The following is a 14,777-nucleotide window of genomic DNA, read 5'->3' as shown; positions in this document are numbered from 1 at the left end:
GCTCATCAGTGGTTTCCTGTGGTTTAGGATAAAATTCTAGCTCTAGCCTACAAGGCTAGTCAGGATATGGCTCGTGCTTACCATTTTAATCCTTTAAAGGAGACACTAACTCCCCCTCCCTAAAATAGGCCCTATTTACTTGTAATCACCTTTCCACATGTTATTCTCTTGATCTAAAATCCTGTCCCTATGTACCTCCCTGAAAAAAAACTATTTTTCTCTTCAGACTCCATAAAAGCTTATCTACCGGGCCCTGCCCTGTGGTCCTCAGGCATAATTACTGGATCCATCACTGGTCTTTTCTTGATACTTGGAACGTCCGCGATTTCCTGCATCTCTGTGTTTTGGACAGCCATGGCCTGTTAGACACCTGTGTTCATCGCCAGACAGGGAGCATCCTGCAGACAGGGGCTCCTGCACATCATCATACCTGTGCTGTCCAGGACCGTGGCTGATACATAATAGGTACTTCATAAATGTTTGTCACAAAAACTTCAGTAAATAACCTGAAATATGAGCAAATAGGTGTGTTCTCAGAGATGGTAGCCTTAAAGAAACCACCTACAAATTGAAAAGGAAATTCTGTCAAAAACAACAAAGCAACTAAACGTATGTGAAGATTATATGGTCTTGACCTTGCCCCTAGTTTTGAGTCAAAGATAATTTCCTTCATCTACAATTAGCAGCCAGCGCATTGTAACTTGGAAAGCCCACTTCAGCGGAATGAAACAAATGGCTGAGAAGTTCTGCTGCCTCAGAAGGCCCCCAGAGACATGGCTTGCCACACCTTCTCTCTCCCAATTCTGGCACTTTCATCAGCAGCTTGGTGATGTGGATGATCTAACCTCCTGGGGCCTTGGCTTCCCTGTCTATCAAATAGGAAGAATATCACCCTAGAGTCCGTTGAATAGTGGCCCCTGAAATATACGTCCACTTGGAATTTCAGAATGTGACTTTATTTGGGTAAGAGTCTTTGCAGATATAATTAAATTAAGGATACAGAGAGAATCCTGGACTAAAATGGGCCCTAAAGCCAATGGTTGTTGTCCTATAGGAGATGGAAAAGGGGACATAGACACAGAGGAAACCTCTGCAGAGAGGGGCCATGTGGAGGCCGAGGCGGAGACTGGAGCGGTATGCTTATGAGCCATGGATCGCCAGGGTTTGCCAGCAGCCAGCAGGAGCGAGGGGAAAAGCCTGGAATGGACTCTCCTTTCCCTCTGAGACTCCAGGAGGAAGCAACCCAGCTAACGCCCGATTTCAGACTCCTGGAACTGCGGGAGAATGCACTTCTGTTGTTTTAAGACACCCAGTGCGTGCTGGCTGCTTGCGCCTGCCCTAGGAGGCAGGCACACCACCTTCCCTGGCCCAGCGGGGTTTTGAGAAGGTCAAGTGAGACAGTGTGTGTGCAGGTACTTTGTGAAGCTCTGTGAAGTGCTGGGCCACGAGCCGGGGGTGGAGGGGCGGAGCTCGGCGCCGGGCACTGGCTGACGGGACGTTCCTTCCTCCACCTGAAGGGAACCTGTCCTCAGTTCCTTCCTCCACCTGAAGGGAACCTGTCCTCAGTCCCGGGTGACCCACCCTCTGCAGACTCTCCCGGGCTCATGGGAAAAGTTTGCTCTCCTGGGCCTCTGGTGCTGCCTTGGGAAGGTATGTCCCCTTCTTCAAAGTGCATTAAGAGCCCAAGGTGCCATGAAGACAGAGATCTGCAGATTCTAATCCATTGGTTACTTCTTAAGGGTGTTTCCCACATAGTCAATTTCTGACTCTTGGGCTTAAGTCAAATGTGTTCAGTTTATATCATTTTTTTTTTTTCCTGGCATCTCAGCAGTGCCATGTGAGTGCTTTGGTCTGAGATGGTAGGGGATCTGGCTTCTCCAGCCTCCGGGCTGACTGAGTTTTCATTAATACATATAGCATCCCAGACTCAGAAAGCAGACAGGCCCTCTGTAAATCAGCACAGTGACTACGTGCTTCCCAGAACCTTGCAGAAACCTGTTTCAGTGCCTTTCTGGGCCTGGCCTCAAGGGTCAGACTGGGGAGAAGCATTTGCAAAGCAACCACCTCCAGTGTAGTCCAAGATGATTGCCCCCTCCTACCCTCAGCAGGGCCTGGAAAGCCGCTTGGCCATTCATCCTCTGATGGGAGAAAGTGCCTATAACTGGAGCAAAGCTGAGTATCCCTATTAAGTTGAATAAGGAAAACATACCCATTGCAAAGATTTCTTGACTCATACCTCTGTCAGGGAATGAATCAGTTTACTCCCAGCAGGCTGAGCAATAGAGCTCAAGCAGTGCTTCTCAGACTTTGACATGCATGAGAATTCCCCTGGGCTCTTGTTGAGTGTACAGATTTTTGGTCCCCGTCCCCAGACTTTGAGACATCTTTGGTTTGACAAGTGCCCCTGGTAGTTTTGATGTAGGGGGTCCCCAGAGTCATACTTTGAAAAACACTGCCAATATAGCACATGGCATAAAGGCTTTCTGGGACTCACACTAACTGAGGTCTGGATGACAGCTCAGACACAGAAGTTCTTAGAGCTTGGGCAAGTTCTGTAACTTCCATGAGCCTCTGTTTCCTTATTTTAATATGCAAATAACAATAGTACCCAATTTATTAGTTGTTTTTGAAGAATCAAATGATGTAATATGACATGCTTATTAAGTACTTCATGGAACATATTAAGTACTTCAAAAAATGTTAGAAATATTTGCTCAGGAACTTGGGTATAAAATCCCCATTAGAAGGTGATCGGGTATAGAAGGAACAACCCAGTGGTTCTGTGGTGACACCGAGTCTATGTCAGGGTTGCCAGAGGGGTGATTTGGAACCTGTTTCAAACTCCCAGTGGTCGCAATCATTGTGGAAGCCACATTGTGGAGGGTGACAGGTTCTCAGCCAGATGGAGGGTGTCTGCAAAACTGACAGTACTTATGCACTCAGTCCCTCTACAGCCTGATAGTTTCTCACCCATCTGATGTTGGCCTTCAGCATGAATTAGTTTGGGGACCAAGGGCACCTATAGGAGAGGATACAGGAGGAATGTGCCTTGACCCAGGTAAGAGACAATGGCTTGAACGATGATGACAGCAGTGAAAGCAGGATAGAGAGTCAGAACTGGAATAATCTAGAGAGTAGAGTGGATGAGATTTGCTAGAGGATTGGTTACAGAGTATGACGGCAAGAGGGGCAATAAGGATGACTCCAAGTGTGTTGGCATAAGCACATGGGTGAGTGGGGGGCCACCTACTGAGACGGGACACTGTGGTAGGGAAGATTGGCCTCCAGGGAGAAGACGCCAGAGTTTGGTTTGAACGTGTTAAATTTGTGATGCCTGTTAGACATTCAAGTGGAAAGGAGCAATAGACATTGGGTGCATGGGTCTGGATGTTTGGGCGAGACTGGAGACTGGCATAAAAACTTGGGAGTCCTTGGTATGCAGATGGGACTGGATGACATCACTTAGGGAGGAAGGGTGAGGAGAGGAGAGATCCAAGCAGAGGAGCTTTTCTGCGCTTAGAGATCTGGAAGAACAGAAGGATCCAGAGAAAGACAGTGTTATTTTACATCTACCTCCCCTTTTTATATCACCTGCCTGGTTCCTGGAGGCATTTGGGTGAACAGCACCAGCTCTGGAGTCAGACATGCCCAAGTGAGAGACGCAGCCCCAGCACTTAGCACTGTGGAAACTGGTGTATTAGTAACCTCTCTTCAATTTATTTCCTCTTCCTTTTCCTTTATTTCTTTCTTCTCTCTCTCTTCTTTTTCTTTTTCTTTGGCAAAGAAGGGATAATACCATCTACTAAGATTTTGTGAGAATTAAAGGGGAAAATGCATATAAGAGGCTCAGCACCTGGCACATAGTAAGTTCTCATTAAATTTCAACTCTTCTTAACAATGCTGTGAAAAAATACTTTATAAATCATAATATGCTAGGGGATTATTACTGCTACTGCCATTATTATCTTATTCTCAAATATATTTTTTGGTCCCATGTTAACTGGAATGACATAGGACATTTTATATAATATAATCTGAAGACAAGCTCAGTGACTTTGAGAAAGCCCATTTAATCTGTGCCAGGATACTTCTGTTTCCCCAGTAAAATGATCATTTCAGATGCTCAGTCAAGGCAAGAGAAAGCTGCGGTAGTCAGGAGAGGTTTGTCATGATCAGCCTGCAAATGTCCAGCCAAAATAAGGTTTCACATGTTTCAAGTGACAAGATCTCTGAAACAAAAGATTCCGGAAGAAAAGGTTGCTGAGGCACCTCACCAGCCGGGTGTGGACTTCCCTGGAGACTTTCCTATCCTCCCTAGGATTTTATGGAGACCTCGAGGATTTTTGAGGATCATTGGTTCCTCTCCCTGGTACCTATGTAAACACAAACTGCAGCAGAACTGAGCTGATTTGGGTGAATAGCTCTGCGGCTTCTTCTCTCAGTAAGTAGAGTGCGAAGACCTCAGCCAGGGCCCCAGAAATCTCGCAAGGAACAGGCATCCTGCTCTTGTTTCCCTCTTGGTATTGCACTCAAACTCCATCAGAAGCAGGGACATGCCTAGAAGGCAGGTCTCCAATTTCTTACCAGAATGGCAACTGGAACTGAAACATGCCTCTTGGAATCTATGAGAGCCTCCAGCAATTTTTAGGTTTCACAGAGTGAAGGGAGTAATGGGATATTCTTTCAGTCTGTCTGGTGAGGCCATCAAGGCATCATAAAGGGGAAGGCAGATGGTTTTAGAGTTGCTGAAAGAAGGAAGCAGCAGACAACAAGTACTTCTAACCAAGGCCTTTTAGGACAAGAAAGTTGTAAAATCTGGATGGTCCCAAATTAACCAGAAATCTTGATTTTCCATCATCCATTTGGGTGGTAACCAGCTATTCTAATGACATTGTCAAGTTCTTTAAAAATGTAGCCAATTATAGGACAATGGTATTCAATGTTGGCTGAACATTAGAATCACACAGAGAATTTTTGAAATGTATTGCTACCCAGGCCACACCTTCAAAGATTCTGATTTCATTGGTCTGCTGCAGGGCCCAAATATTGGCATGTCTTAAAGGCTACCCTGGTGACTCTAATTTGCAGCCGTGGTTAAGAACTCGTCTGAGAATCCCTGGCCTTACCCTCACTGTTATAACTATTAAGGTGACTCATGTGGAGAGGAGCTTTTAATTTTTTTCTCAGCAGTTGACCCACAATTGGTTGGACCAACTAGCTATTCATACATGAAGTAGGGATCCATAGTCCCATTTTCAGCAATTTAGAGACTTAAAAATCCTTCTTCGAAAGAGGAAGTTATGTTTGATCTAGGGAAACCAGCCTCACATAAAACATGTGCGAGCTCCAAATCCATTGCTGAATTTGGATATTTTAATTTTAAGATGCAAATCAGAGAAAATGGAGTGTTCCCAGGATGAATCAGAGCACCTCAGTCTGATAAGAGCCACGTAAGGCAGGACCCTGGAGAGAGGTGGAAGAGCTGACTCCAGCAGCTGTCTTCTGTAATACCCACGTTTTCTAGTTTCTGCATTTCGTGCCTTGACCTTGACATCTTGGGGCCTTGCTGGCCGACCATGGAGGGACTGTCCCTCCCAGGGTTAGCCAGTTCCCAGAGGCAGTGAAGGACTGGCTTGTAAACATAGCTTTCATATGCAAATCAATCAAACCAAAGCCATAAGCCATCCAGCTCCTCTACCTGGTTCTCACACTCAGAGCCACTATTCTCCTGCCCCCATTACCCCAGGGCCAAGTACCAGACTACCAGAGACAGCTTATGCCCCAGAGCTTGCTCAGATGATTCAAACAAGCCGGTGCTAAGCCCGCTTTCCCTGCCTCACCCATTTTTTTAATTTAAGTAAATCACAGTAAAGACTCTTGCTCACGTGTTCCCTGTTCCCTTTGCCTCCAGCCTGACCCTGGTGCTTCCCCATGGGGCCCACATGGAATGGCATGCCCTCTCCTCTTAGTATCTGTAACACCTATAACAAACTATCTTTTCAATGGCACTTGTTCCCTGGTCTGCTGACCTTGACTTGGGTGTACAGGAGTTTTAAGCCCTGAAAAGGATGTCTACAGTAGAAATTCATCTGTGAGCGCTTACCTAGCAGAATATTGCTGTCTCTTGCAGAAACCTCAGTTGCTTCTCTCTAGGTGCAAGTCTTGATTTCTAGAGCTTCTCCTAACTGAACAAGTACCTGGGTTCACACTAGATCAACCTGACCTCTCTGTGCCTCATTTTCCTCATCAATTAAATGGGGAATATACTTAACTACATCTATTGAGTTTATATGTGTAAAGGTTAAGAACAATACTAGGTACTTAGTAAGTGCTCAGTAAATGCTGGCTCTCATTAACCACAGGGTGCTAAGAAGTAATTTATTTGATTTTATGAGGAGTAAACTATTTGGGACTCTCACATGAAAGGTGGAAGTGGTCAGTGTTCCTTGTCTTACTTTCAGAGATTCTTAGGACCTGCCTCTCAAGTCTCAGAAGCTAAAGAGTAAATAATGGTCCCCCAGTCTAGGAGCAGAGTCAAAATGGGATCATCAGAGCCTATCTTGGCTCCCAGAAGCCTGGGCCTTCACCCTGACTGCAGCCATTCCCACTCCCTTAGAGGCAGCCAGGTTCTGGGAGCCTAGGAACTTCCAAGGCTGAGACCCTAGTAGCTAGTGAGGCTCAAAGACAAGGACTTCTCAGTTTGAGCCAGGCTCAAACTCCTTTTTGAGATGCAGTAGCTCAGGACTCTGTCCAGAAAGCACTTTGCCCTGCTTTGCATGGTTAATTTCTTTGCCTTTCAGAACCTGGTTCAAGGTCACTCCCAATGAGGAGCCTTCCACAACTGGTTCAGGCCAAATCCATGACTCGTTTCTCTAGTCTTACAGCTGTTCTAATATTGCATCGCCACTCAGATTGACTGAATAGTTGAACTAAAACAGAGCATTATATTGTAATCTTATGGATGTGCCTGTTCCCATGACCTGGGTGGCATTGATCATGAGCTCCTGAAAGTCAGGGGCTGCGTCTCATTCATCTTTGTATCCCCAGTGACCGTCAGAGTGCTGACACATAGAAGCCACTTAGTAAATGTTGGGGTAAGTGAATGAATTAAGGGAACTCCTCTGAGCACTGGCTTAAAAGTGGGGGAAAGAACGCCTACTTCACAGCATGATTGTTTGGATGAGGTGAGTTACTGTTGTGCAGGATAATCCCTGCTCAGCTTCCTCCCAGTGCTCATTGTCTGGCACAAGTAGTCCTGCAGTTGATGGTTTCTTTCCTTCCTGCCCCCAAGACTCCTTCATAGAGAGGACTTTCCATGGCACCTTCATTCCAGGGCACCATGGGAGGTGTGCAGCCCAGTGTCCAGAAGCCCAGCTGAGCATCTTCCCTTTAGTTCTCCAAGTCTGCGAAGACTTGCCTTCTTTCATCCATGGTGTCTTTCTTAGGCTCTTTAGATACATTTTCCCCAGAATTATTATCTGAAACTCCTTGTCGTATGTTCTCTTTTTGGATTCTCTTAGGGCTGTAGAATGACTTAATCCAAAAGCCAAGCCCCCCTCTGCCTCCTCAAATTCAGTTAAATATTTTAGTGGAAACCTTACTGGAGCTATTTTAGTCTGTTAGAAATTTAGGTTTCATTCCTTATTCCCCCTCTACCCACTCACTTCCAATGAGATGGTTTCTATGATACATTCAACCTGGCCACTTGTAATCCAGGAAGGCAGAGGTGAGGTAAACTCTGGCTTTGGGTAATGTTTCTCAGTCAGATATCAGTTCTCCACACCAGGAAGGAAAATGGGCTTGTGTGATGGATTGCAATCTGAAAAAAATCGACACAACCGTGCCCGGGCATTTCCCAATGATCAAGCACATTGCAGATGACTCTGAAACAGGATGTGTGCTCCGTTGATGGGCTGCCCTTCAGTACTGCTTGCTCCTGCCAGCCATGGCCTTCAGGGAAATCCCAGGCCTCAGCAACCCTGCAGGGAGACAGCAGCTGGGAAGGCAGTTTTCCGCAGGCTGCAGGCAGGTAACACCACAGATGGTGTTACTGATTTGCAGCCGCACCTCACACAGGAAGCTGCAGGATGCTGCAAAACGTTGAGTGTGCACAGAGCTCTCTATTTTGTCTATGAACTCAGGAAAAGGGCAGAATGATTGATCATAACACATCTGGGCAGTTTGTGGGCCTGCCATGTATCTGGGTGCACCGCAGGAGGGCCACTCCTGGGTGGTTATGTAATCAGGAGTCTGATGAAAATACCACCCGATGATCCTGAGGTACAGGTACAGGGCACAGCTCCAGAATCCACGCTGGACTGTCTGGCATGTATGTGGTAATGCAGATGCAAATCCCATCTACCATCCTTGATTCTACAAGGGCATCCCAGCAACAGTGTCTGTTGTGCTACTCAAAGAAAACACCTGTCACACTCCCAGCACTGCCAGCCTGAGATGGACTTCTGGGGATCATCTGCAGTTATCAACACAGAATTTAAGTCAGTCTTGGCTGAACAATTTTAGGAATGCCAAAAGGGACATGTTTTGGACATAAGTGTTCTGAATCCAAACAGAACTCTGGAATATTCTTTCTTCTGTGTCAAGAAGAAAGAATAAAAATATTAAACAAGCAAAAAACTGCCCACAAACCTAATAAAGCCAACTGGATGTGACAACACAGCCAGAACTGCCGTCTGGGAACATTTTCATCTTTTCTGGAAAGTGCTTAAATAGCTCTGTGTGTGTGTGTGTCACCCCACAGAATAAAAGCATTGTAATGGCCCCTTTAGAGCAAAGTTTGCTAGCTACAGCCAAGTCACTGGTTAATTTTAGTAAGTCCTTTTCTCCTCCATTATCTCCCCCTTCTCCTCATTCTCCCCAGTTTCCTGCTTTAAGTAACAAACAGATTTCTAAAGATTCAAAAATGTCTAGCATTAAAAGTATGACCCTTAAAATAACACTGAATTGAACTTCACTAAATTAAAAACCTGCTTTTTGAAAGACACTGTTAAGGTAATAAAAAAATCCACACGTTGGGAAAACATCTGTGATGCACACATGTGATAAAGGACTTGCAGTTAGAATATACACAGAATTCTCGAACTCAGTACGAAAATAACCAAATATTTAATAAGGCCAAGTATTTGCCCAGACACCACCCACAAGGATATATAGATGGCTTTTAAGTGCATGAAAGATGGTCAACATTGTTGGTCAGGAAAATGCAAGTTAAAAAACAAATGGAATGCTACCTTGTAGAATGGCTAAAATGAAGAAGACCGAGCATACCCAGTATCAGCAAACATGTGGAGGAACTGGAACTCTTATACACTGCTGGTGGGAAGGACAAATTATATCACCACCCTTGGAAAACAATATGATCCTATGTATTTGTCCCAGAAATAAAAACATAAGTCCAAACTACACTTTGTTCACCACTCATGTCAGATTAATTTGCCCTAGCCCCAAAGTAGAAGTGACCCAAATGTTCAGCATCAGGTGAATGAATGAACAAATTGTGGCAGATCCATACGATGGAATGTTAGTCAGCAATAAAAAATAATGAACCACTCATTCATCCATAGCAATATGGATAAATCTCAAAACAGCTATGCTGATAGAAGTCAGGACAAAAGGAGTAAATACTGTGTGATTCCATTTGTATAAAATTCTACAGAATGTGAGCTAACATATAGTGACAGAAGCAGATCCATGCGCTCTTGAGGATAAAGACGGAGAGGAGGGCAAGGGGGAGAGATTGCATAGAGGCAGAAGGAAACTTTGGGGAGTGAAACATATGTTCACTATTTTGATTGTGCTGATGGTTGATGCAGTGATTGTGTTTAAAAAGTTCAAACACCAAATTAAGCACCGTAAATGTGTACTGTTTGTGGTATGTTAATTATACCTGAATAAAATTCTTACAAGTGTCTGGAAGTGGCTTTGGCTTCCCATGAGATACTTTTATTTTGCACAGTTAGAAATGGTGAGGGTCAATATTTTATCCTTACACATTGGTTCATGGGGTTCTGGGTTTATGGAGCATCATGTGGGGACATCCCTGAGCATTCTGAACATGCAGCTCAGGGTTGTTTTGGAGGCAAAGACATTTGTGAGACCATCTGTTGACAGCTCACCTTGCTGCACATCCGGTCTAGACCTGTGCTCAGTGCTCATGGGAACAGCATTTAAAGCCAGGGAGATTCTAGTCCTCTGAGGAACTTATGAGTCTAGGGAAAACTCAGCATATAATGAGTCAATGTAAAAACTATATAGTAAGCTTAGATCTTAGTTCACTTCTGTAATCTGTTTGGAATTATTTCATCATTTGTGAAATGGGATAGAAATGCTTGTCCTCCCCTTTGTGGAGGTGCTATAAACCACAAATAATCAGGTAATTGTGGGGTAGTGATAGTTATTCTGATGTCAGATACTATTATTAGATGCACACAAGGAGAAGCAGGAGGTGAAGACTGTGTATGGTTATGGATTGTGGGCTTATCAGGTAGAACCTCCCCGATCAAGTACAGAAACAGGAGGGAGAGGGGTTCCAGAAGACACATTAGCTGGAGGATTATACTAGATAAAGGCAGAAAACCTGAGTCCAACTTATCAATGTGGAACATAATCAGGTATGTGATAGATATTTGTCATTTCTTGACTGTCCAGAAATCATCCTTTTCTGAAAGATACTTCCATTTTCTTGAGGGGCATTAGTTCTCACCTACTGTAGATATTCTTAGTGGAGAAGAAGCCAGTTGCCTGTGTCTTGAATCCAGTCTAAAGGGGTTGAGATTGTTGGCCATGTGCCTGTCCAAGAGCCTTCCCCTCTCATGAGACCAGCATCTCCCCTTCTCCTTAGAATGGTTTCTTCCCTAGGTGCTTATGTGGTTTTAGGAAACTTCCATGTGGACACATAATTCAATTCCACGGTTTTGGGTGATTGCTTTAGAAGTGGGTGCTGGCCCAAGCCAAGCCTATCACAGTCCTTTCTCAGCCCTCTTTGAACTGGTACTAAAATAACGGGGTGGGCCTTCTTGGAGGTAAGAGCTATGAAACATGAGGCTTTGGTACTGTCCATGGCATCTGTGCTATCTCATGCGGAGGAAGCCGAACTGCAGTAAAAAACAACAGAGAGAGGAGAGAGCAAGAGAGAGCCCTGAAGGCATTCCAGGCCCTTCCTGCCTGACCGTGGTTTGGTTATTGAACTCTTCTTTTGATTTGTTTTTGTATTCCTAAATAAAACACATACACACACACACGTCTTTTTGCCTAGCCAGTTTCAATTGAGTTTATGTCATATGCAACAAAATTTTCTACTTAATCAAAAGAAGAGAATGTGGATTTTGAAGAAGATTTAATTTAGTTAGCCATATGTTGAGCACCTACTATATGCCTACTGCTTTTCCATATATGTAATGAGCTCTTAGAATGGTGGAATTATTTCTTTCATTTTTCAGTTGAGAAAACAAACTGGGATGGTTAAGAGAGCCAGTAACAGGTAATAGAGCTAATAACAATTAGATTCAGGACTCACATCGGTTCCAAAGGTATGTGCATTCTTACACATCACCGTCCAGTGAACTGTGTTCCTCCAGGCCCAAATCTTAGTTATCCTGGTACTTACAGCACCTTGAAAATTTCTCATTACCTAGTGGCTACCTTATATATGTCTGTTGAATGAGTGAAGTGTTAAGTTTAATTAGAATAGTTCTGAATTAAAGATTAGCATGCATGGGTGGGGTGGGAGAAAGGGGAGGGCTATATAAGACAGAGAAGACAAGTAGTGATTCTACAACATTTTGCTATGCTGATGGACAGTGACTGTAAAGGGGTTTATAGGGGAGAGCCTAGTAAACATAATATTCTTCATGTAAGTGTAGATTAAAGATAACAAAAAAAAAGAAAGAAAGAGAAGAGGGATTACTCCCTGATAGGATAAAACTAACTGTAAATCAATGATTAATGCATGCTTTAAATATCCTTAATTTTGATCACTTAAAGGGTGTCAGATGATCGGCTATGGATGTACACTTTTCTGATAATATTCCTTTCTCTACACAATGGTATAAAGGGCATGTCAAAGTGTGAGCAAAGGGTCTGTTTGTGTTTATACAGAGGACCAAAGCCTAATTTGGCTACCCAGATAATGAACTAAGATAGGATATGAAGAAGAACTTCCAACTTCAGCACTCTCTGGAAGAGACATACCAGAAGATGATCATCAAAAAACCTCAACAAAGATCCAGGCAATGCTGCAGTTGTAGCTGCATTCATCCCACTGGTTCCTGGACTTGCCATTGGAATGAAGGAGATATCTAAGCTGGCCTGTACATACAGTAAAACAACAAATTTGACTGGATCTATACTGTTGGAACTCAACCAAGAATTAGGAGAAGTGCAAGTTGTAGCGCTCCAAACTCTTGCAACTACAGACTATCTACTGTTGAAAGAACATATGGGATGTGAACAGTTCCCAGGAATGTGTTGTTTTAATTTGTCTGATTTCTCTCAGACTGTTCAAGTACAGTTGGACAATATCCATTATATCATAGGCAAATTTTCACAAATGCCTAGTGTGCCTAACTGGTTTTCTTGGTTTCACTGGATATGGCTGGTAATTGTAGGTCTGTTTTGGTTATGTAGCTGTATTCCTATTATGTTAATGTGTGCATGCAATTTAATTAGTAATTTAAAACCTATACATGCTTATGTTACACTACAAGAAGATATGTCAAAGAAATAATCAATCTTCCCATGTTTTCTTCCATCTGCTACCTCTATAGCTTTTCTTCTTCCTTCCTAATTACAACCCTTAAATAGAATTCGTGCCTCATATCGAATTCACCGAGTATCATAACTCCTCCAAGTGGTAAAGATACCTCAAGACAAATGCTGGGCATAGAAGCCACAGGGCATAAATCTGCAAAGAGGTAAAAAGCTAAGCTTTTCAAACAATATGGCTTCTCTCTCACTTACCAACTTTACATTTCCCTGTATGGCCCTGGAAGATGACTGGTTAGCCAGAGTCGGGTAAGATTCCTCAAGGGAGGAACCACCTAAGACAGGCACAGTCGTAGGGGGGCCATCAGGTGAGAAATTGGGGATCAACAGAAGTGAGGCTTAGATCCTCACCCCCCCTGTTTTGAGAGAAATCTTCTGCATCCGTGGATGTATTATTACCCTTGTCTAGCTTGGATTAACACATAGTCTACAGGCACACACCTGATCATCTACATTTGCTCTCTTACAACACTAAACTATGTTTTCTACCTTTATCTTGCATCTACCTACCCCTTCAGCATTTTATTTAAAATAATAATAATAATAATAATAAAGGGAGAAATGTGGGATCCACATATAAATCAAGTATAAAAATCAAATGAATATTCATATTTGACCTGATTGTTTATAGTTCATAATGTGTGATCAAAACCGAAAGTTTCTGTGATGACTGCCCTTGTACTGTTCACCATGTAAGAACTTATTCAATATGTAAGAATTTTTTCACCATGTAAGAACTTGTTCGTTATGCTTCAGAAGATTGGAGACTGATGAGAATTAGGCTGGGGGTGAATTAGTGATTGTGCATTGAGCATTGAGTCCCCTATACAGAATTTTATTGTTGTTAACAACCATTTGATCAATAAATATGAGAGATGCCCTCTCAAAACAAAACAAAACAAAAAAAAGAATAGTTCTGAATTAAAAGAACTAGGATAGAACCAAACAAAATTTGGTAGTCTCTGCAAATAAGGTGTTTTACATAATTGATGTATTATTCAAAGTGAGTTAAACATTAGGTTTCCCTGACCCTGGTAATACTTTAAATACAGAGAAGAAGCCCCCTAAAAAAATCTCTGATGTATCTTTTTTAAACCATAATTATGCCCCCTTATTAACATGTGCATAAATCTAGATTTTTCCATAATAGGTTTATTTTAAGCAGAAGTTGTGGACCAATAGCCTCTGGGATAAATTTGGACCTCAGATGTGTTTTGTCTGGTTGGCACAGGCTTAAAAAAATTAAAATAATTGCCAACATTTACAAGAAGTTTTTACCTAAAAATCTGAAGTTTGGGTTTCTCTTTAAAAATGCAGAGGGCGGGAGCCAAGATGGCGGCGTGAGTAGAGCAGTGGAAATCTCCTCCCAAAAACACATAGAGCTATGAAAATATAACAAAGAAAAATCTTCCTAAAATAGAGACCACAGGACACAGGACAACATCCAGACCACATCCACACCTGCAAGAACCCAGCGCCTTGTGAAGGGGGTAAGATACAAGCCCCAGCCCGGCGGGACCCGAGCGCCCCTCCCCCCGGCTCCCGGCGGGTGGAGAGAAACCGGAGCAGTTTTTTTTTTTTGGCGAGCGCTTTTTGGAAGCCTTAGAGGGACGGGCCCCCGTTGCTGGGGAGGCAGGGTGGCGGGACCGGTGAGGAGGTGCCTGGGAACGGCGCCGGAGGACAAAGAATATCCCGCGTTTCTCCCTGCGAGACCTGGGGGCGGGTGCCTGAGACCGGTGCCTGAGGACGGAGGAGGTCGCGCGTTTTTCCCCTTTTTTTTTTTCTCTTTTTGGCAAGCGCTTTTTGGAAGCCTTGAAGGGACGGGGACCCCAGTGCTAGGGAGGCACGGTGGCGGGACTGGTGAGCGGGTGGCTGGGACCGGCGCCTGAGGACAAAGAATATCCCCCGTTTTTCCCTGCGGGACCGGTGGGCGGGTGCCTGAGACCGGCACTTGAGGACAGAGGAAATCGCGCGTTTTTCCCCTTTTTTTTTTC

Source organism: Manis javanica, chromosome 11 (assembly GCF_040802235.1).
Source record: "Manis javanica isolate MJ-LG chromosome 11, MJ_LKY, whole genome shotgun sequence".
NCBI lineage: Eukaryota > Metazoa > Chordata > Mammalia > Pholidota > Manidae > Manis > Manis javanica.
The sequence above is the reverse complement of the archived record's forward strand: the minus strand, read 5'-3'. Positions refer to the sequence as shown.